The sequence below is a fragment of the Eulemur rufifrons genome, chromosome 2, assembly GCF_041146395.1.
Source record: "Eulemur rufifrons isolate Redbay chromosome 2, OSU_ERuf_1, whole genome shotgun sequence".
NCBI classification, from domain to species: domain Eukaryota; kingdom Metazoa; phylum Chordata; class Mammalia; order Primates; family Lemuridae; genus Eulemur; species Eulemur rufifrons.
Window position 1 is genome coordinate 58,517,973 of NC_090984.1, and position 22,389 is coordinate 58,540,361.

Sequence of the window (22,389 nt, forward strand, 5' to 3'; positions counted from 1 at the left end):
GTGCCCCCGCACCGTGACAGCTGTCACTCAAGCTTCACTTCTTCTCCCTGCCTTTGACCCAACACCCGCCCCCAGCTATCTTGGGTTAGAAGCCCTTTCCACCTCTGTGCGTTAGCCCTCTCTTCACCCCTGCCTCTCCCTGGCAAGTAGCAGGGAAATCCGTGTGTGGCTTTGCCAACTTAGAACTGACTGTTAGTTTCTTTACTCTTCGAGCAGGAGCCAAAACCCTGCGGCAGGCACACCAAGTGGTGTGAAGGCTCAGGAAAACTGAGGCTTGGGGTATGTGTTTTTGCCTGAGGGGGAGCCATACTCCTGTCCTCCACGCAAAGGACAACCTGTCCGAGCCAATGGAAGTTCCATTGATTAGGAAGTTCTCTAGGTGGCAGCTGTTTCCGACATGTAGACAAAATACAGCGGGGCTGAATTTGGATGAGAGAGAGAGAGAGAGAGAGAGAAAGAAAGAGAGACGGAGAGAAAGACAGGCTTGTCACATGTGAAGGCAGGAACAGAGACCCTGAGAAGGAGAAGGAAGGGAGAGGGTGATTTTTCAGGAAGGATAGAACCGTCATTGGTGACTGGTGTCTTGTTCTGTAGGCCTGTGGGCCTCCGGGCGGGGGGAGGGGGAACTAGACTTCCCGATGCTTGACTGTGGGCCCAACTCTTTGCCCACCTGGTGGCCAGGGTTCCGTCCAAGGTGAGCAGAGCGATGTAGCTCCGGACGGTGGCTACCTGGAGGTGGGAGAGATCAGGTAGCGAATAAAAGTGGAAGGGGGCGGGATTGCGGGCGGCCGATTGGCTGGGCCAGGAGGCAGAGGAAGTGGGGACTGCTTTGCGCTGAAGGGTACGAGACCGCGGACTGTGGGGAAGAATGGTCAGGCAAGTTCCCGGGCCACAGCACAGGCGTAGGCGTAGTCCGTAGGAAGGAAGTTGGTCCAGGAAGGCTTTTCGAGGTTTGGTCCTTGAATAGGTGGCTTCAGCTTGGCGGCTTCCCCGCCCTGGAGCCGTCAGGGTAGGACTAGGCGGGCATTGGTGTGTGTGTGCGCGCGCGCGCAAAAGCGTCAGGCACTTCCTTCGAGCCGGAATCGAACCAGCGACCTAAGGATGTCGGCAGATGTCTGTCCAGTCTACAGTCCTCCGCTCTACCAGCTGAGCTATCGAAGGGTGCGCGCTGCCACAGCTGGGTTATTTGGCTGTTCTGGAAAGGAAGGGGACTAAACCTTGGGATGGCTGGAACCCCGTCTTGGATGAGAGCCCCACACTTGTTGCCAAGGCGCCCCCTTCCGGGCGGAGCAAATCCTCTGGGCGTGGTTGCCTGGCATTCCCCGGGGCAGCCATCACCAAGCTCCGTGTGGATGGGAGCATGGTGGAATGGAGAGTCCGGGGTGAGTGTTGGGAGGTGTGTGTGGGGGGGGGGGGTCCGGTGTGGCGTACGCCCATCTGTTGCCCTCTTAGCCCTCTGCATGTCTCTTTCTACACCCCCAGTGAGAATCACAGCTCTCATTGGGGAGAGGGAGGGTGAGAGTGTGAGAGGAGGGGGGTTGGCGAAGTGGATGGGTGGGTCTGGTGGAGGAGGGGTCGCTTGAGGACAGAAGGAGTGGAACAGGAATGGGCATTAGGTAGGCGGCTGCCAACTGCAGCCCAGCCTCAGGGGCCGGTGATGCCCGCTAATGGTGCGCTTTTCCCAGGCGCCTGGGCTCTCCTCTTCAGCCACCCCACTACTCCCCTCCTGGCCAAGTGCCCCGACCCGCCTACCTGGGATGTCCTATGCTTGGGTTGGGGAGTTCTGAGTCTTCCTGAGAAATTACCAGGATAAAGGACTAGGTGAAGAGACCGCACCCAGGGCTTGCGGGTGCTGGAGGGAGACCCGCCGGGGCCAACTCTGAGGCTGGGCTTCCTCCTGTACTCACTGACTAGGAGTCCTTTGCACGGGACTGCCCCTTTCTGAAGTAGGGCCAGGTTCTTCCCTGAGGGGACAAGCGGCAGGGTAGAGAACACACCAGGACAGGTGTGCGCGTTGGACTCCTTACCCTGGCCTCACAGTCTTTTACAAAGAATTCAGACCCCATGTGATGTGTGCCTATCACCAGCCAAGCACGCTCAGTCACCTACCTACCTAAGGACCTACTCTCCGGAGGCACTAGAAGGTACACTCAAGTGACCTCCCTCAGTTGACTCCTCTGCCCCACCTCTGACCAGCAGAGCCTCTGGATCTCCGAGGGTGAGGGTCAGATCCTCTCAGGAGCCCCTGCGACTCTCGGTCACATTCTACACAGGAAGAATCAGCCCACCGGCTTCACCCTGGCTTGTGCTGGTCACCAAAACGCTACTCACTGGTCCACTCGTGCTCTTCCCCCGAGGCACCAAACCTAGCTTCCAAGAGCACCGGAGCCTCCACGTCCCAACGGGGACAGGTCTAAGGAGGACCTGAGGTTTGCCCTTTGGGCCTTGTTTGCTGATTTCGGCAGTGGACGTCACTGGAGGCTGGGTTCTCTCTATGGTTTGTGAGCTATGGGATCACCCTGGAGCAGTGGAGACCCCACCGTTGGCCCCCTTCGGTTAGCAGAGGGAGGTAGGAAAGGCTGAGACGGGTGGGGGTGGAGGTCGGGTGGACAGGCGGTGTGGGGAGACCAAGAGCTGCTTTGGCGGAGAGGAACACATGTGCATTCTGCTGACTGAAAAAAGGGTTTGTGGACCCAGGACAGTGGGTAGGGCGGCAACTCTGTCCTCAAAGCCCTTACAAAGGCTTCGGTAGCTATTCCACTTGTACTGCTTTTTGTGATGTGTTTCAGCTTTCTACCAAGTGTCTGGAGATATATTTCCTATAGGAGGCATATGACTAAGGGACGCTCATTGGTGTTCCTCTGGTGGCCCCTGAGGAACCCACTTCTCACCACAGGTCCAGCCTCCCTTGGCTGGTGAAAGCCTAGCCCATTTCCACCTGCGGGCTCTCTTCTTGACCTCCAGTATTTTCCTTCTGGGGGAGGCCCGAAGAGGGCTGTGGCGCCAATCAACCGAGCCTCCAGGGCCCAATGTGAAACTTACCAACATGCTCAGACCCTCCAGACAGTGGCCTGAGCCAGCAGGTGAGTTGGAGTGGCCCCACACCACGACAGCCATTGCCCAAGCTTCACCTTTGCTCCCTTCTTTTGACCCAGCGCCCCACCACCACCAACCCACTAGCTCTCCCACGTCAGGAGCCCTTTCCACATCTGTGCTTTAGCCCTCTCTTCTCTCATGCCTCCCCTCACAAGTAGCGAAGAAATCCGTGTGGGTGGTTTTGTCAACTAAGAACTGTTAGGTTTCCTTACTCTTGGAGCAGGAGCCAAAACCCTGCTGCAGGCACACCAAGAGGTGTGAAAGCTCAGGAAAGCTGAGGCTCGGGGCATGTGTGTGTCTGAAGGGAAGCCACACTCATGTCCTCCACTTGAAGGACAACCTGCCTGAGCCAATGGAAGTTCCGTTGATTAGGAAGTTCTCAGGGTGGCAGTTGTCTCCAACATGCAGATAAAATAGAGCAGGCTGAGCATGGATGAGAGAGAAAGAAAGAGAGAGAACAGTGTCACAAGCCAAGGCCAGTACAGAGACCCTGAGAAGGAGATGAGAGGGAGAGGGTAATTTTTCAGGGAGGATGGCACTGTTTTCTGTGATCAGTGTTCTGTTTTGCATTGTTGTGGGCCTCCGGAGAGACTAGACTTCCTGAGGCTTGACTGTGGGCCCAACTCTTTGCCCACCAAGTGGCCAGGGCTCTGTCCAAGGTGAGCAGGGCGTTGTACTGGAGGCGCTGGCTACTCTGGGGTCGGAGATCAGGATGCGAATAAAAGTGGTTGGGGGCAGGAGTGCGGATGGCAGAGTGGCTGGGCCAGAAGGCAGGCTGTGGGGTCTGCTTTGCGCTGAAGTGTACGAGACCGCGGACAGTGACAAGAATGGGCAGGCAAGTTCCCGGGCCACAGCACAGGCGTAGGGTGTAGGATGGAAGGTGGTCCAGAAAGGCTTTTAAAGAGCTTGACCACTGAGAAGGTGGTTGCAGCTTGGTGGTTACCCCGCCCTGGAGCAGGCAGGGGTGGCACTAGGCGGGCATTGGTGTGTGTGTGCGCGCGCGCGCGGGCAAAAGCGTCAGGCACTTCCTTCGAGCCGGAATCGAACCAGCGACCTAAGGATGTCGGCAGATGTCTGTCCAGTCTACAGTCCTCCGCTCTACCAGCTGAGCTATCGAAGGGTGCGCGCTGCCACAGCTGGGTCATTTGGCTGTTCTGGAAAGGAAGGGGACCAAGTCCCGGAAACGCCAGAGGTCCACTAAGCCTTGGGGTGGCTGGAACCCCGCCTTGGATGAGAGCCCCGCACTTGTCGTTAAGGCGCCCCCTTCGGGGCGGAGCAAATCCTCTGGAGGCGGTTGCCTGGCATCCCCGAGGACGGCCATTGCCAATCTTCCAGACGAAGGGAGAGAGGTGGATGGGGGGGTGTGCGGGGGGTGAGGGTTTAGGGGTTGGATGGTACCAGTGGGACATTCTACCACCTGTTGCCCTCTTAGCCCTCTGCATGCCCCTTTCTACCTGGGCAGTGAGAATGACAGCTCTCCCTGGGGGCAGGGAGGGTGAGAGGGTGAGAGGAGGGGGCCCGGCGAAGTGGATGGGTGAGTCTGGTGGGGGAGGGGTGGCTTGAGGACGAAAGAAGGAGAACCGGAATGGGCACCGGGTAGGCGGCTGCCAACCGCAGCGCAGCCTCAGGGTCTAGTGGAGGCCCCTAATGGGGAGCCTTCCCCAACGGCCTGGGCTCTCCTCTCCAGCCGCCCCGCCAATCCCCTCCTCGCCACGTGCCCCCACACCCTTTCCCAGGATGTCCTATGCTCGCCTTGAGAAGCATTGAGACTTCCTGAGAAGTGACCTGGAGAGAGGGACTCGGGCTAGTTGAAGAGAACACACCCAGGGCTTGCGGGTGCCTGAGAGATACCCGCTGGGGCCAGCCTGGAGGCTAGGCTGCCCTCCTCTGCAAACCGACTAGAAGTCCTCTGCTGGAGGCCGCCACTCTCTGAAGTAGGGCAAGGTTCTGTGGGCTTCCCAGACAGGCCAGGGGGTGGGGTAGAGGACACACACAGCACAGGTGTGCGCTTGGATTCCTTGCCCTGGCCTCACAGTCTTTTACGAAGGTTTCAGACCCTATGTGAGATGTGTGCCCACCACCGGCTGAGAACGGTCAGTCACTCACCTTTCCAGGGACTCACTTACCAGAGGCATGACAAGGAACACCCACGTGACTTCCCTCAATTGAGTGTATGTTCGGCGCTGCCCACCCCCCACTCCCGACTGGTAGAGCCTCTGGATCTCCCAGGGTGAGGGTCAGATCCTCTCAGTTGCCCCTAGGACACTTGATTATGTCCTACAGGGGAAGATTCTGCCCTCCAGCTTCACCCTGGCTTGTGCTGGTCACCAAGGCACCACTCGCTGTCCCGCCTGTGCGTGCTCTACCCCCCAAGCACCAAATCTAGCTTTCAAGAGGAACGGCGGGCTCACGTCACGGGTATATGTCCAATGAGGACCCGAGGTTCGCCCTTTGGTCCTTGTTTGCTGATTTCGGTAGTGGGTATCACTGGAAGTTGGATTCTCTCTGTGGTTTGTGAGCTAAGAGACCGTCCTGGAGCAGTGGAGACCCCACCATTGGGCCCCTTTCAGTTGGCAGAGGGAAGCAGGAAGGGCTGAGTCAGCTGGCGCAGGTAGGGTGGATAGGCTTTGGGGGGCAGACAAGGAGCTGCTGTGGGGAAGGAACACGTGTGCATTCTGCTGATCAGAAAAAAGCGCTTGTGGACACAGTGGGGTAGGAGAGGCAGTGACCGGGTCCCCAGAGGGATTTCAGGGTCCCGCTCCCCTCACCGTTCCACTTGGACTGCTCTGTGTGATACCTTCCACCTGTCCACCAAATGTCTGTCGGTGTTTCTCCCAGAGAGAAGCATGGGTACAACGGAGCTCATTGGCGGTCCTCTGGTGCCCCCCGCCCGGCCCCAAGAACCCACTTCTCTGCCACAATTTCTGGCCTACTTGGCTGGTGAAAGCCTAGCCCATTTCCTCCTGTGGGCTTTCTCACTGGTCCTCAGTGTCTTCTTTCTAAGGGAGGCCCGCAGGGGGCCGAGGGTGCTTCCAAGAGTGCCTCCAGGGCCCAGTGTAAAACTTACCAACCTGCTCAGACCCAGAAAGATAATTCTTGTGTGCAATGGACATCACATTGCACCCTTCCACTCTCTCAGACCCCCATTCCACTCACACAGATCTGGAAGTACACTGTCCTCGTGGTTCTGGAGGTAAAAATGTCTAATATGAGTTTAGATTATGGGTTGAGACAATCTTGATCTCTTGAAGGGTAGGGTGTAGATGTGACAGAGAGTCGCAGGAGCTCCTGGGAGGATCTGACCCTCACGCTCTGAGATCCAGAGGCTCTGCCAGTTGCGGGTGGGGCGAGGCGGTGGGGGTGGGCAGTGCGGAACATACAGTCAATTGAGGGAGGTCACTTGAGCGTTCCTTAAGGTGTTATTGTGCCTCCGGTAAATGTGTCCCTGGGGAGGTGGGGTGAGTGAGCGTTCTTCGCTGGTGGTGGGCACACATCACATGGGGTCTTAAACCCTTGTAAAAGACTGTGAGGCCAGGGTAAGGAGTCCAAGTGAGCTAATTTTCCAAGCTGGTTGCCACAGATCCTTGACTGAATTCTGTAAGAGTTGAAACAAGGCCCTCCCATGAGCATTGTCTTCTTCCTTAGTTGCCTCTGCCCTATAGTCTTGTTCAGCTGTTCTTTTTCTTTTTCTGCTTCCGAGGAGAGAAAGACTGAGAGGGAAGGGTATTTGCTTCATTTGGAAATTAGGAATGGAGCTTGAAGGTGAGGATGTGTAAATGTTCCATAGCAAACAGGTCAGTGGGGAGCTGAGGACTCTGAGGAGTAGAGGAGTCCACTAAAGCCATGGCTTAGCTCAGGGGACAATAGAGACCACAGAGGCTGTGCCAGGTGCTCTAGCCAATGAAGTTATCTCTTGAAGTTTGCTCACAGACTGCTCGCATAGTTTCTATGATTTTCAATTTATGAGAAAAAGATATATAACAAACAAACAAAAACTACTCCCTGCCCCTGCCCAGTCCTTACTTCAATCCTCCTGCCACATGGACAGCTGCTTCTTCACGGATCACACCTGAAAAATGTTTTAGTCCATCCCTAAATTCCCTGTGAACCTTGTCTTTTTTTTTTTTTTTTTTTTTTTTTTTTGAGACAGAGTCTCGCTCTGGTGCCTGGGCTAGAGTGAGTGCCATGCCATCAGCCTAGCTCACAGCAACCTCAAACTCCTGGGCTTAAGCGATCCTACTGCCTCAGCCTCCCGGGTAGCTAGGACTACAGGCATGTGCCACCATGCCTGGCTAATTTTTTTTCTATATATATTTTAGTTTGCCAGATAATTTCTTTCTATTTTTAGTAGAGACAGGGTGGGGGGGTGTGTCTCTCTCTTGCCAAGGCTGGTCTCGAACTCCTGACCTTGAGCGATCCACCCGCCTCGGCCTCCCAAGAGTGCTAGGATTACAGGCGTGAGCCACCGCACCCAGCCTGAACCTTGTCTTTGAAGACTTATTAACAAGCTACCATCGTGCCTGAAGTCCTAGCTACTCCTGGAGACTGAGCCAGAAGATTGCTTGAGCCCAGCCAAAACCGCCTCTTTAAAAAAACAAACAAAAAAACATTAAACCAATTGGCCAAATTGGAAATGGGCAGCTGTTGGATTTAGATGGTTTGGGTACTCAGCTACACTGGAAGCTCACAGTCACCCACTCATCTTGGCCCCAAACCAGTGCTTGGCCAGCACAACATACACACAATGTTAGCTATCTATTCATCATCTTTTGGGTTTTTTGTACAATTGGCAACAGTGGTGGGATTTGCATCCACATGCTGAGAGAAACTGGAAGCTTAATCCAAGGCCTAGACCCCCTTGGCCACTATCAGACAATATATTACGTCTTGCCTTCGCTTTCTCATGGCAAATACCCTTTGTTTACATTTCTCTATTTTATAGATTGTGCCCTCGGTGTCCTAACTTCAGGCGTCACCTAAGAGTATGTGGATGAAGGGTTCAGGGAACAGATAGTCCCGTGGCAGAAGATTACTATCCCTGTTGGCTTTGGATCATTTATCTTCCACCAGGGGTTTAAAGGAGAGAAATAAAAATAAAACCCTAGGCCCCCAACCAACTGAACGGACCCCTTCTTGGCCAAAGGGACCCCAAAGATACCTAAAAAACTGAGTTCCTGACCATGACAAGAGGAAAGATCAGACACGCCTTCCTATACTCCCTCTCTAACCGTCATTAGACTTTCCCAAAAGTTAAACAGAAACCAGCCCTTTTCAAAGATTTGCTTCACTGCTGATTTCAACCAACTGCCTGATGCTACAGCCAGACTCTTTCTCCCTCTTTGCAATTTAGACACAACTGACCAGCATTCTTTCCCAATAAAAGACCACCAACCATGGTTGTAGTTCTGGCTAGTCCACAGAGGCTATGCACAGGGCATCACTGTGTCCTCTGTTTCATCTTTTGACATATATATCCTAATTTTACTGCATTTAAATATTAAGTCTCCACCCCAAAGTGTACATGGGAGGTATGGAACATACATTTGCTTACTATGCATGCTCACTCCCCTTTTGTAAATATTCATAGCCCCTCCTATAACCTGCTGAATATGCTTAGCCAACCCATTCAGCATAAATCCCTGCCTCACCCTTCCTCCTCCAAAGTGCCTGCTTTCAAGTTTCTGCTGGAGGCTACACTTCCCAGCCTGCAGGGTAGCCAGCCTACAGTAGCTACAACCCTTTATGAGAAATGAAGCTCTCCTTTCCAATTTATAGATCTCATGATTTTAAGTCAACAAGGGGAGGGAAGGTCTTACTGAGTGAATAAATGAATACTGAGTAATGAGCGAATGAAATCTGTTCCACATGCTCAGCTGTGGGCCTCTTGCAGGTGTAGACTATGTTTTATCTTGTTGGTTTCCTCTCAGAAATTGCCAAAAATTTCTTAGGAAGATGAACTATGTTTGAAACTAATTAAGGCTTCAAAATCATAGTTCTGAGAGAACATGACTTATCAGAGTTTCAAGGCATTTGCAAGAGCTGGCATCTAACAAACAACCTAAAGATGCCAGTGGAACGCTCCAGCACTCCCTTTTACCAGCGGAGGGAATCAAAGGGCACACATATGTAATTGTGCCGAATTATTTCTTCAGAGAAGAAGAAGCCCCTTCAAGACTTTATACTTTGTTTCTAAGACACTTAGAGATGTCTTCATTCTGCTTTCCTACAGACAGAGCAGTTGCTTAAACCATATGAATTTTATGTGTTTAGGACATTAAGAGTCCTCCAGGTCTCAATGTTGACATTTCAGCCATGCAAACCAATCCTCTGAGACTTCCCTTGTTGCTCTGGAACTTCTTAGGGCGAGCAGAGCACAGTGCTCAAGTTCCTTGCTGACAAACAGTGCCTCACCTTGGGTGGAATCCAACATACCCAGCAAAGCTAAACTCAAACCCCCAGAAAGAGTACTTCTAGGCGTTCCTTCCCTGGAATCTGTATCTAACCCGAAGACACAGTGGGCTCTTTTTCCATGAAAAAAGTTTTGATGACAAGTGATAGGGGACATGCCAGCAGCTACACATGGGCCTGACTGGGGGTTCTAATCTCTGCAGCAATCCTCTCCCATCAGGCAGTTTTGACTATCATGGAATACTCTGTCCTTATTTACAGATCACCCTTGTTGGATGGCTGATGCCTTTTTTCAAAAAAGCATTCAATCTTGTTTAGGTTTTAAACCCAACCCCTCATACCCAAAATGATAATTATAACTCTAATGCAGTAGTTCTCAACCCCAGCTGTTCATTAGAATCATGTGTGGAGCTTTTTAAAATTCCACTGTGGAGGCCACACCCCAGACCAATTTTATCAGAATCTCTGTGGGTGGTAACCAAGCATTAGTATTTTATGAAGTTTCCCAAGTGCAGCTGATGTGGAGAACCAGTGCCCAAGGATACTCCAACAAGCCATTCTATTCCTATTAAGAACATCTCACTTGTCCCACCTATCATATCAAAACCTCCTTGGGCCCACAGCTATTCCTCTGGAAGCCTGCTGTGACACAGCCCAGAGAGGTCAGTGCCAGGTTCAATTCCTAGATGGCAGCCACCAAATGCTGCTCCACCACCATTACTGGACCCCAAACCAACGCTGGAAAGGATCTGGTACCAGGAGAGGGTGCAGTTGTTCACAGATCATGTAGGGAAAGAAAATAATTTTCTCCTCCTCTTTCACAAGTTCTTAGCTGGGAGTCCCTGTAACAAAAGACAGATTAACAACAGAAAAACAAACAGAAGTTTACTAACATGTATACCTCATGTACACATTGCAGATAACCCAGAAACTCTATAGTAGATCTCCAGGAGCTCTCTTAGACTTCAGGCTTAAATACCATCCTTCTCTGAAACCAGGAAGAAAAGTGTGGGGAAAGTCCAGGTTAAGACAGGATGACCAGAAAAAGCACCATAAACAAAAGCAAGGGTTGTTATGCAGATTTTAGTTGATGTCTTCTTCAATAATTAAGAGTCCCCAGAGATTTAGTCATCTCTCTCTTCCAGGTGCAGAGACTCACCCTTAACAGTGGAGACTTTCTTTATAGATGTGAATTTCTCTTACAAAAGGGTAACTTTTCAGAGCTTCTCCTGTGTGTACAGTTTCTCAAAATAACCAGTTCAAAGTAAACTTTATGCTAAAAAGGCATATTGTGTGGTGGCATATTCTGGTCTCCCGTAGTATATTTTGTGGTGGGCATGTCTTAAACTCCATCAACCACAAGGAGTCACATATAGGAAGGGCTATTCCCTAGTCCCTCTGGGTTCCTCTGTCTTTCATTCTCATTATTTTATGTCTCTTAAGATGGTCAGAGTTTCTCACTTGCTGATCCCCACCCACATGCTGCACAGAGGTCTGCACAGCTTTTGGAGAAAATATATTCAGGACATGACATCTGAGAATGGATTTTCCAGTTCATGGTTGTGTGGATCCTAAGTCATTGATTTTTAGCCCTTGGAGGTTGACTTGATCTACATATTCGAAAAGTATTACCTTCTTTGTGATAGAGCCCATAGAAGAGATGGGACAGAGATGCTGCTTCTAGCACCAACTGTGTTCTTTCCAAAGCTTCTGCTGAGTAACTGTGGAGACTGTTGGAGGCAGGGAGCATTGGGTAGGGTCTGGCGCAGGTCTTAAATTGGTCTGCTCCAACACTTTACAGATTTTCCAGGTCAGGGGAGACAAAGTGGTCATAGTGGACCCGTGTTTCACCAGTGTCCAGACCCAAAGTTTAAAATAACAGATACTATAGATTTAAAGAAATCAAAGTTAATTTTATTCTGAGCCAAGTTTGAGGACTATAGCCCAGGAACACAAACCCAGAGCAAACTGAGAGTGGGTTATGTGAGGCACAGTATTTTTATGTTTTGCTACATAAAAAATGGGAGGAGGCAATAAAGCAAAGGTGATATTTTTATAATTTTGATTGGTGTTTAGTGACATTATACATAAGATAAAACAAATATGTGGTTAACATATATAGTGTAAAAAGTTAAGGAGCATGTATGCATCTAAGGGTCTGGAGAGGGATAATTGATTTCTTTTTAAATTTATTTCAGAATATTACAGGGGTACAAAAAATTTGGTTACATAAATTGCTTTTGTACCATGTCCATCCCCTAGATAGTGTGCACTGTACCCATTAGGTGTGATTTTACCCATCCCTTTCTTCTCCATCCCACCTGCTTGATTTCTGATGAATGTTATCTCCGTATGTTCACATAGGTGTTGATCGATTAGTTCCAATTTAATGGTGAGTACATGTGGTGTTTGTTTTTCCACTCTTGTGATACCTCACTTAGAAGAATCCTCTCTAGCTCCATCCAGATTAATACAAGAGGGATTAATTCACCATTTTTTATGGCTGAGTAGTACTCCATGGTATACATATACCACATTTTATTAATCCACTCATGTATTGATAGGCACTTCGGTTGTTTGCAATTGTGAAATGCACTGCTATAAACATTCCAGTGCAGGTGTCTTTTTTATACAATACCTTTTTTTTGTTTGGGTAAATACTCAATATACGGATTGCTGGATGAAATGGTAGTTCTACTTTTAGTTCTTTGAAGTATCTCCATACTACTTTCCATAGAAGTTGTACTAGTTTGCAGTCCCACCAGCAGTGTATGAGTGTTCCTAACCCTCTGCATCCATGCCAACATTTGTTGTTTTGGGACTTTTTGATACAAGCCATTCTCACTGGAGTTAAACAACATCTCATTGTGGTTTTGATTTTCATTTCCCTGATGATTAGAGATGTTGAGCATTTTTTCATATGTTTGTTGGCCATTAGCCTTTCTTCTTTTGAAAAGTTTCTGTTCATGTCTTTCGCCCACTTTTTGATGGGGTTGTTTGATTTTTTTTCTTGCTGATTTGCTTGAGTTCTTTTTTTTTTTTTTTTTTTGAGACAGAGTCTCACTCTGTTGCCCAGGCTAGAGTGAGTGCCGTGGCGTCAGCCTAGCTCACAGCAACCTCAAACTCCTGAGCTCAAGCGATCCTCCTGTCTCAGCCTCCCGAGTAGCTGGGACTACAGGCATGCACCACCATGCCCGGCTAATTTTTTCTATATATATTTTTAGCTGTCCATATAATTTCTTTCTATTTTTAGTAGAGATGGGGTCTCGCTCTTGCTCAGGCTGGTCTCGAACTCCTGAGCTCAAACGATCCGCCCACCTCGGCCTCCCAGAGTGCTAGGATTACAGGCGTGAGCCACCACGCCCGGCCTTGAGTTCTTTATAGATTCTAGTTATCAGCCCTTTGTAGGATATATAGCATGCAAATATTTTCTCCCATTCTGTAAATTTTCTGTTTGCTCTAATGATTGTTTCCTTGACTGTGTAGAAGTTTTTTAATTTGATCAGGTCCCATTTATTTATTTGTGTTGTTTCTGTGACTGCTTTGGGGGTCTTGTTCATAAATTCTTTGTCCATGCTACAAGACTATAGTAACCAAAACAGCATGGTACTGGTACAAGAACAGAGACATAGACCAGTGGATCACAACCCATATAAAAAGCCATCTTCATATAGCCATCTGATCTTTGACAAAGCAGACAAAAACATACACCAGGGAAAAGAATCCCTACTGAATAAATAGGTGCTGGGAAAATCATATAGCCACATGTAGAAGACTGAAACAGGATCTGTATGTACCTTTCACCACTCACAAAAATCAAGTCACCATGGATAACAGACTTAAACCTAAGGCATGAAACCATAAGAATTCTAGAAGAAAATGTTGGGATAATTGATTTTATCCTGCTTTTGTGCTTCTTCTGATAGGCAAGGTTTCAATCAGCACATGTCGGTAAAATACTTAAACTCCAGCCTTGCAGGAGAGAGTTCAACTTTAGTTCATAGACCTCATTTCTACTAACTATATGCCTAATCTGCAGCCATCTTGGACCTCTTTAAAAATTTTTTCTTTCAGATTTTCCTTTTTCTCACAAGTGTCACTGAGGAAAAATCAGGAGGAGGGTGGGTGGCAGGGTCTTCATCTAGCCAACATTTACACAGATTGTGTTTCTTGTCTGGTCTGGTCCGGGGTCTTGTCTTCCAGTATGATGACCTTGGGAGGATGAGTTGCTGAGTCAAGAGACAGATATCTTCTTCTTCTTCCTTTTGCCAACTTTGTTGGTTGTAGATCAACAACAAACATTTCAGGAATAATGCCAATTCTACACAATATCTTCCAGGAAAACTAAAGAGGAAGTAATAATTCTTGACTTTTTTTATGAGAAGAGCATATTCTGGTATTAAAACCAGAAAAAGACACTATAAGAAAACTGCAGACCAATATTTCTGAAGAATGTAGAAGCAAAAATTCTTAACAAAACTTTAGCAAGTTGCAGCCAACAATACATGAAATAATGATACATCAGGATCAAGTGGGATTTATCTCAGAAAAGCAAAGTTGGTTTGATATCCAAAATCCATCAATATAATTCATTATATTAACAAACTAAAAAAGAAAAATCACATGATTACATCAAAAGGTGCAGACAAAACAAAAATTCTTTTTTTTTTTTTTTTTTTTTTTTTTGAGACAGAGTCTCACTTTGTTGCCCAGGCTAGAGTGAGTGCCGTGGCGTCAGCCTAGCTCACAGCAACCTCAAACTCCTGAGCTCAAGCGATCCTCCTGTCTCAGCCTCCCGAGTAGCTGGGACTACAGGCATGCACCACCATGCCCGGCTAATTTTTTCTATATATATTTTTAGCTGTCCATATAATTTCTTTCTATTTTTAGTAGAGATGGGGTCTCGCTCTTGCTCAGGCTGGTTTCGAACTCCTGAGCTCAAACGATCCGCCCACCTCGGCCTCCCAGAGTGCTAGGATTACAGGCGTGAGCCACCGCGCCCGGCCAAAACAAAAATTCTATATTCATTTATGATATAAACTCTCAGCAAATTAGGAATAGAAGGAACCTTTCTAGGCCAGGTAAAATTGCTCACACCTGTAATCCTAGCACTTTAGAAAGCCAAAGCAAGAGGATCACTTGAAGTCAGAAGTCTGAGATCAGCCTGAGCAACATATCGAGACCCTATCTCTACAAAAAATAAGAAAAATATCTGGGTATGGTGGTGTGTGCCCATAGTCTCAGCTACTTGGGAGGCTGAGGCAAGAGAATTGCTTCAGCCCAGGAGTTTGAGGCTGCAGTGAGCTATGATGGTGCCACTACACTCCAGCCTAGGCAAGACCTTGTCTTTAAAAAAAAAGAAAGAAAGAAAGAAAAAAAAAAAAGAAATTAAAAATAGATCTATGGAATAGAAGTACAGAGATAGAACCACACATATATTGTCATTTGACTGTTGGCAAAGCTTCAAAGGCAATTCAGTGGAGAAAGGTAGGTTTTCCAACAAATGGTGTTAGAAAAATTCAACAAAAAATATTTTTAATCCCTACATCACACCATATACAAAAATTAACTTAAAATGGATCATAGACCTAACAATAAAACCCAAAACTATATAATTTTTAGAGTAAAACCTTTGTCAACTTGTATTGGGAAAAGATTTCTTAGATGCAACAACACTGAAAATATGACCCACAAAAGAAAAACATGATTAACTGAATTTTATAAAAATTCAGAACTTTTGACCTATGAAAGACACTGCAAAGAGACAAGTCACACACTGGGAGATAAACATCTGTAGAGATGACTATCTCCTAGGGGGCATTTGACAATGTCTGGAGATATTTTTAGTTGTCAAAGCTAGGGAGGCAGGGCAGTATTATTGGCATCTTTTGGATAAAAGCCAGGGATGTTGGTAAACATCCTACAGTACCCAGGATATCCACCTCCCATGGGCTCCCCCCCCCCAATAAAAAAGAATTATCCAGTCCCTGTTACTGTGGTAGAGTTGACTACAGTAACAGGCCACATGGACAAACTTACCACTTACCTCCTTAAGGCATGGGCCAGTCAGGTTCCATCCCCACCTACTGAAATGAACCAGCAGGTCCTTCCCAAAGCCTTGAGTATGAAACAATGCCTGATTCAAACCTGTGTGTGATGGATGCCAAATCCTGCCCAGTGCACCACTAGGGTAACAAAGATACCACATGGGGCAAGAAGGGCACTGCACTCAAAGGTCAGAAAGTAAGAATGTCCTTTAAAGAACTCAAATTCTGACTTTGAACTCGTCTTAGGACTCTCTGCAGGCTGGGTGGAGGCCAGGGTGGTCTTCCTTGGTTGGCTCAAGCCTGGAAGTTGAATCTTCTGTAACATCACCTCTCTGAGCTGGTGGATGGTTGCCCCCCTTGGTGACTTGTGTCCTGCCAGAGATTTTCTGTTGTTATTTAATGCCCTTTCTGCCCTTCCTATTCTTCTTTGTATACAGGCCACTGGAAGCTTTAAACTTGTGGTTTCCAGACTCTCTTGCCAGCTGGTTTCAGCTTAAGCTCTATCAGTGGAATTTACTGGCAGGAGATTAGCAGACAGCACCTACAATGAAGCCATTCTGCTTTGGCAGCAGCAGTGGTAGACCAGGTATCTGCAGGCTACAACAGCTTTAGCAGTTCTATGGGCAGCAGGGCACCTCTGATTTGGGAAGCACTGATGCTTTCAGCAATTCAAGGACAAAGCATCTCTATCTTTGCCAACACCTCTGTTACCAGTTTCTCTCATTAAAGTTTTCTCTGCTTTAAATATGCAGTATGGTTTCTATTTTACTGATTGGAGACTGCCTGATATAAATGAGGTTTCCACTACTGTACTCTAGTAATGTATGTGTTCCTGGCTGTGTGGCATCCAAACTTGGTATTTTAGCACTCTCAGGAAAACTGAAATCTATTTAACACCTAATAACAGATACCACTCATAATGAACTAGTTAGAATGAATTCAGGTTTCTAGGAATCTGCACTGATACAGGGGCTCTGGGGGCTAGGTAAAAAAAAGAACACATAGTTATTGCCCTCAAAATGTGGAAGTAACTGTATATCAAGGAAATAACTGAAGAACTATTCAGAACTGTGTAATTGCTTTAGGGAACAATTATAATGAGCTGAGATTTACCTCAGAGGAGGTAATGGAGCATAAGGAGGGTCTTAAGGAAGATGTAAAATTTTTTTGGACAAGAAGTGTTTTTACAATACTGTAAGAAAGGAAGACGTGGGAGTAAGAATGTACTGGTAAATATTTTATACTAAGTGTAAGGAGAACTGGAAGATAAGACTGATGATAACAATAGTAGTAGTAATAGTAGCAGTAACAACTAGAGAGATTATTTATTGAGTCCTTAGTAAATTCTAGGCACTATACTAGACATCTTATTATACATATGTTTATTCTAATTCTCATAATAAACTTATGAGATAAATGGAAGAGCCTAAATTCAACTTCTGTATATATAGCTCTCAAAACTCAATAATAAGAAACAAACAACCTATTTAAGAAGCGGGCAAAAGATTTGAACAGACACTTCATACATAAAAAGTATATGAATGGCAAGTCAGGACATGAAAAGATGCTCAACATCTTTATGGAAATGCAAAATAAAACCACAATGTGATACCATTAAAGAATATTGGAATGGCAAAAATTTAAAAGACTGACCATTCCAAAATATATACACTGTTTGTGGAAATGTAAAATGGTATAACTACTTTGGAAAACAATTTATAAATTTCCTAAAAAGTTACATGTACATGTAATCCAGCCATTTCACCCTTAGGTATAAACCCAAGAGAAATGAAAGCACATGTCTATACAAAAACTTTACGTAACTATTCTTAACAGCTTTATTTATAAGAGTCCAAAACTGGAAACAATCCAAACATTCATCAAGTGAAAGAATTAACAAATTGTGGCATATCCATACAGTGTAATGGTGCTCAGCAGTAAAAACAAACCATTGATACATGCAAAACATAAATAAACATCAAAATTATTATGCTGAGTGATGAAAAACATCCCATGATCATGCATTGAAAGAATCAACATCATTAAAATGTTAATGCTGCCCAAAATGATTTACAGACTCAATGCAATTACTATCAAAATACCAATGACATCTTTCACAGATCTAGAAAAAACAACCCTAACTTTCATATGGAAAGAGAAAAGAGCCAAAATAACCAAAGCAATCCTAGGCAAAAAGAACAAATCTGGAACCTGACTTCAAATTATACTAGAAGGCTACCGTACCCAAAACAGCATAGTCTGGTATAAATGTAGAAATGTAGAAATGTAGACCAGTGGGAATGGAATAGAGAATCCAGAAATAAAGCCATATAGACAAAACCAACTGATTTTAGACAAAGCAGACAAAAACACTGGGGAAAGAACATCCTACTCAATAAATGGTGCTGGGAAAATTGGACAGCCACATGCAGAAGAATGAAACTGGATTCCTATGTCTCACCATATACACAAATTAACTGAAAATGGATTAAAGACTTAGATATGGCCGGGCGCGGTGGCTCACGCCTGTAATCCTAGCACTCTGGGAGGCCCAGGCGGGTGGATTGCTCGAGGTCAGGAGTTCGAGACCAGCCTGAGCAAGAGCGAGACCCCCGTCTCTACTAAAAATAGAAAGACATTATATGGACAACTAAAAATTTATATAGAAAAAATTAGCCGGGCATAGTGACACATGCCTGTAGTCCCAGCTACTCGGGAGGCTGAGGCAGTAGGATCGCTTAAGCTGAGGAGTCTGAGGTTGCTGTGAGCTAAGCTGACGCCACGGCACTCACTCTAGCCTGGGCAACAAAGTGAGACTCTGTCTCAACAACAACAACAAAAAAAAGACTTAGATATAAGAAACCATAAAATTTCTAGAGAAAAACACAGAAAAAACTCTTCTAGACATTGGCCTAGGCAAAGAATTTATGACTAAGACCCTAAAAGCAAATACAGCAACAATAAAAGTAAATGAATAGGACTTAATTAAGCTAAAAAGTTTCTGCACAGCAAAGGAAGTAATCAATACAATAAGTAGAAAACCTATAGAATGGGAGAAAATTTTCACAAACTATACATCTGGCAAAGGACTAACATCCAGAATCTACAAAGAACTCAAATAAATCAACAACAACAACAAAAAAATCAAGTAACCCCATCAAAAAGTGGGCAAAAGACAGGAATAGATTTTTTTCAAAGAAGACAAACAAATGGTCAACAAACATATGAAAATATGCTCAACATCACTAATCATCAGGGAAATGCACATTAAAACCATGATGAGAAGATGTTGGTACTTTAAGATGGGAGTTTTCCAACCTCCTCATTTGGCAGCAAAATAATAAACTTCTTTCCTTCTCCTTAAAAAAAACAACAACAGGCCAGGTGCAGTGGCTCACACCTGTAATCCTAGCACTCTGGGAGGCCAAGGCGGGTGGGCTGCTCGAGGTCAGGAGTTCAAGACCAGCCTGAGCAAGAGCGAGACCCCGTCTCTACTAAAAATAGAAAAAAATTATCTGGCCAACTGAAAAATATATATAAAAAATTAGCCAGGCATGGTGGCACAGGCCTGTAGTCTCAGCTACTCCCAGCTACTCGGGAGGCTGAGGCAGTAGGATTGCTTAAGCCCAGGAGTTTGAGGTTGCTGTGAGCTAGGCTGACGCCATGGCACTCACTCTAGCCCAGGCAACAAAGTGAGACTCTGTCTCAGGAAAAAAAATAAATAAATAAAAAATAAAACGAAAACAAAGAAACAAAAAAAGCCACAATGAGATACCACCTTACCTCTGTTAGAATGGCCATTATTAAAAAATCAAAAAAACAATAGATGTTAGTTTAGGATGAATGCAGTGAAACAAAAAACTCTACAATGAGATACCACCTTACCCCTGTTAGAATGGCCATCATTAAAAAATCAGAAAACAATAGATGTTAGTTTAGCATGAATGCAGTGAAAAGAGAATACTTAAACTGTTGGTGGGACTGTAAATTAGTACAACTACTATGGAAAACAGTACGGAGATTTATCAAAGAACTAAAAGTAGACCTACCATTAGATCCAGCAATTCCACTACTGAGTGTCTACCCAAAGGTAATGAAGTCCTGTTGCAAAAAAGACATCTGCACTCAAATGTTTATTGCAATAGAATTCACAATAGCAAAGATGTGAAATCAACCTAAGTGCCTATCAATACATGAGTGGATAAAGAAAATGTGGTATGTATGTATACACACACACACACACACACATATTCCATGGAGTACTACCAGCCATAAAAAGAAATGAAATAGTGTCTTTTGCAGCAACTTGGATGGAACTGGAGACTATTATCCTTAGTGAAGTATCTCAGGAATGGAAAAACAAACACTACATGTTCTCACTTATAAGTGGGAGCTAAATGATAGGTATATATGGTCATAAAGTGGTGTAATGGACATTGGTAACTAAGAAGAGGGGAGGGTGGGAGGAGGTGAGGGATAAAAACTTACCTATGTACAATGTACATTATTATGGTGACAGATACACTGAGAGCCCTGACTTTAGCATGATACTATTCACCCATGTAACAAAAATCATTTGTACACCCTTAATCTATTGAAATAAAAACTTAAGCCAAGTAAAAGAAGTCAGACAATAAATATATTACTATCTAATATATGATTCCATCTATATAAAATTCTAGAAAATGCCTAGGAATGAGGGAGAGGACAGGGAAGAGAGAAATTACAAAAGGGCAAGAGGAAGCTTTCGTGGATGATGGTTATCTTGACTGTGGTGATGATTTCACAGTTGTACACATATATCAAAACTATCAAATTGTATGTTTTAAATCTGTTCAGTTTACTGTATGCCAATTATACTTCAATGAAGCTGTTTTGTAAAGAAGGAGAGCCATTTTGGATTTGAATGGGAGTGTTGATATGTAAGGATCTCAAACCTCAAATGAGAATCATTACTTTAGACCAAAGAACCATAGGGCTAAGGACTAGTTAAATCTTCCTCTTTTAAAGGACATGCATTTACACCCCTACTCACACCATGCAAATTTCTTAGGAATCTTGTATGAAAGATTTGGGAATCTTCTCTCCATTTTTTATTCACTCTTACTTCAATATTGCTCAAACTTGTTTTTTACACACTCAACACTAAACACCTAACATTTCTTTCCCTCAAATTTTGTGAGTAAGTTCAATCTTTAAGGATGAGAAACCATTACAGCCAGGCCTTGGGCAAGCAGAGCCCTCAAGAAGCCAAGATCTAAGGAACCTTTTCTTTGCCTATCCTCGGGAGCCACCCAAATTTCCTGGCTCAGAGCTGACAGAGTTGGAATAAGTCCAAGATAGCCCTGGACTTTGGCCAAGGAAAAGCTAATGGAAAGAGGGAATTGGTCACCTACTGAGCAGACAGAGTGGGGCTTCTGGAAAATATGTCTTCCTGAGGCTCTGGCATCATCACACGTTGGCCTGAGAAGGGGGATCAGGTATTTCTCAAAGAAACTTGCCCTAGTAGGGCTGAATACATGTGTTTAGACTACTTCTAGAAGTTTTGTTGAAGAACTTTGCCTTCACAGTAGGAATCTTCAATATGTAGCCATGTATTTTCCCATTTTTCTGTAAGGATACTGTGTGTGTGAGAGAGAGAGTGCGAGAGAGAAACAGAGTGAGAGAGAGAGAGAGAGAGAGAGAATGTACATGCTTTGGGTAAGGGCAGGGATAACTCTGGTCTACTTTCAGTTATACCATTTAGCGAGTACACACACACACACAATGAGAATTGGCACCTGAATTGAGATTGGTTTCTTGGAATGCATACTCATACAATATCAAAGGTGGAGGGAAGTTAGAGATTACTCAGGAATTCCAGGAAGAGGAACTAAAATATTCCATTTCTCCATGGGTAGTAATTTCCAAACTCTGCATGTTTGTAAATTTTTTTGTTCCTGCTGTTAAGAATTTAGTGACACCCTTAAATTGTGCTGGACACCATGTTAGGTATTTTGGACTCACAGAAGTATAAACCACACAACCATCCTAAAGGAACTGAAGACATAGTTGAGGATGCCAGACTAATGTCCATGAATCTGAGAACAGAGCAAAAGAATCTGTAATTAAGTACTTTCTCTTCTTTTCCTCCTCATTCAGCACTTTATGTACCTGAAAAATTTTAAAGACAGTGAACATTGAGATAGATGAGGAGCCATGACTCAGAAGTAGTCCTGGGGTATTTAAAATATCATACATTTGTTTTCTGACATCTTTCCACACATGGTAAAGATATGTAGGATACTAAATAGGACAATTTGGTGAATTTGTGACTAGAAAAATTATGTATACGAAGACTGATGTTGAATAAATTTTATTAGTCTGAGGCCTTCTTGGTGTCATGGATACCACCCTCCTGTGTCCTGTTCAGTGAGTTTCCTATCTCAGGGTGAGATAGGAAACTGATAGGAATTGCTTAACTAAGTCAGGAACTCCTCTTATCAAAACAAGATAGGGACAGGACAAGTTCCAACCAGTTAGAACCAAGATGGCTGAGAAATCCACTCCTTCTTGACTTTGCAGCTTCATTATACCCTCATTACCATAAAAGATTCTGAGGAAAACTCCCACTCCCATCATGCACCTCATGCCATGACAATTCTGGTTTGACCATATTTAGTCAAAAGGAGGGCATCATTCTAATTCCAGGAAAACACTTTCCCTCTCCAAGAAATAACATGAACATTCCTCCCCTTGTTTAGCCTATAATTAAGCCATTGCTTAAATAGAGAGACTAAAGGAACCACGAGGGCGGCTCTCTGCTGTGAGAACTAGCTTCTACTCTATGGAGTAGATT

The 22,389-nt window shown here is 45.3% G+C and overlaps 2 non-coding genes across 2 annotated transcripts; both read right to left on the reverse strand.

Annotated features, from left to right (window-relative positions):
• Positions 1-1,067: 1,067 nt before the first annotated feature.
• Positions 1,068-1,161, reverse strand: TRNAY-GUA (transfer RNA tyrosine (anticodon GUA)). Its single transcript has 2 exons — positions 1,125-1,161; positions 1,068-1,103 (listed from the first exon to the last, which is right to left on the reverse strand). It is a non-coding gene; the product is annotated as a tRNA-Tyr (tRNA).
• Positions 1,162-4,122: 2,961 nt separating this feature from the next.
• On the reverse strand, positions 4,123-4,216 carry TRNAY-GUA (transfer RNA tyrosine (anticodon GUA)). The gene is made up of 2 exons: positions 4,180-4,216; positions 4,123-4,158 (listed from the first exon to the last, which is right to left on the reverse strand). It is a non-coding gene; the product is annotated as a tRNA-Tyr (tRNA).
• Between the last annotated feature and the right edge of the window lie 18,173 nt (positions 4,217-22,389).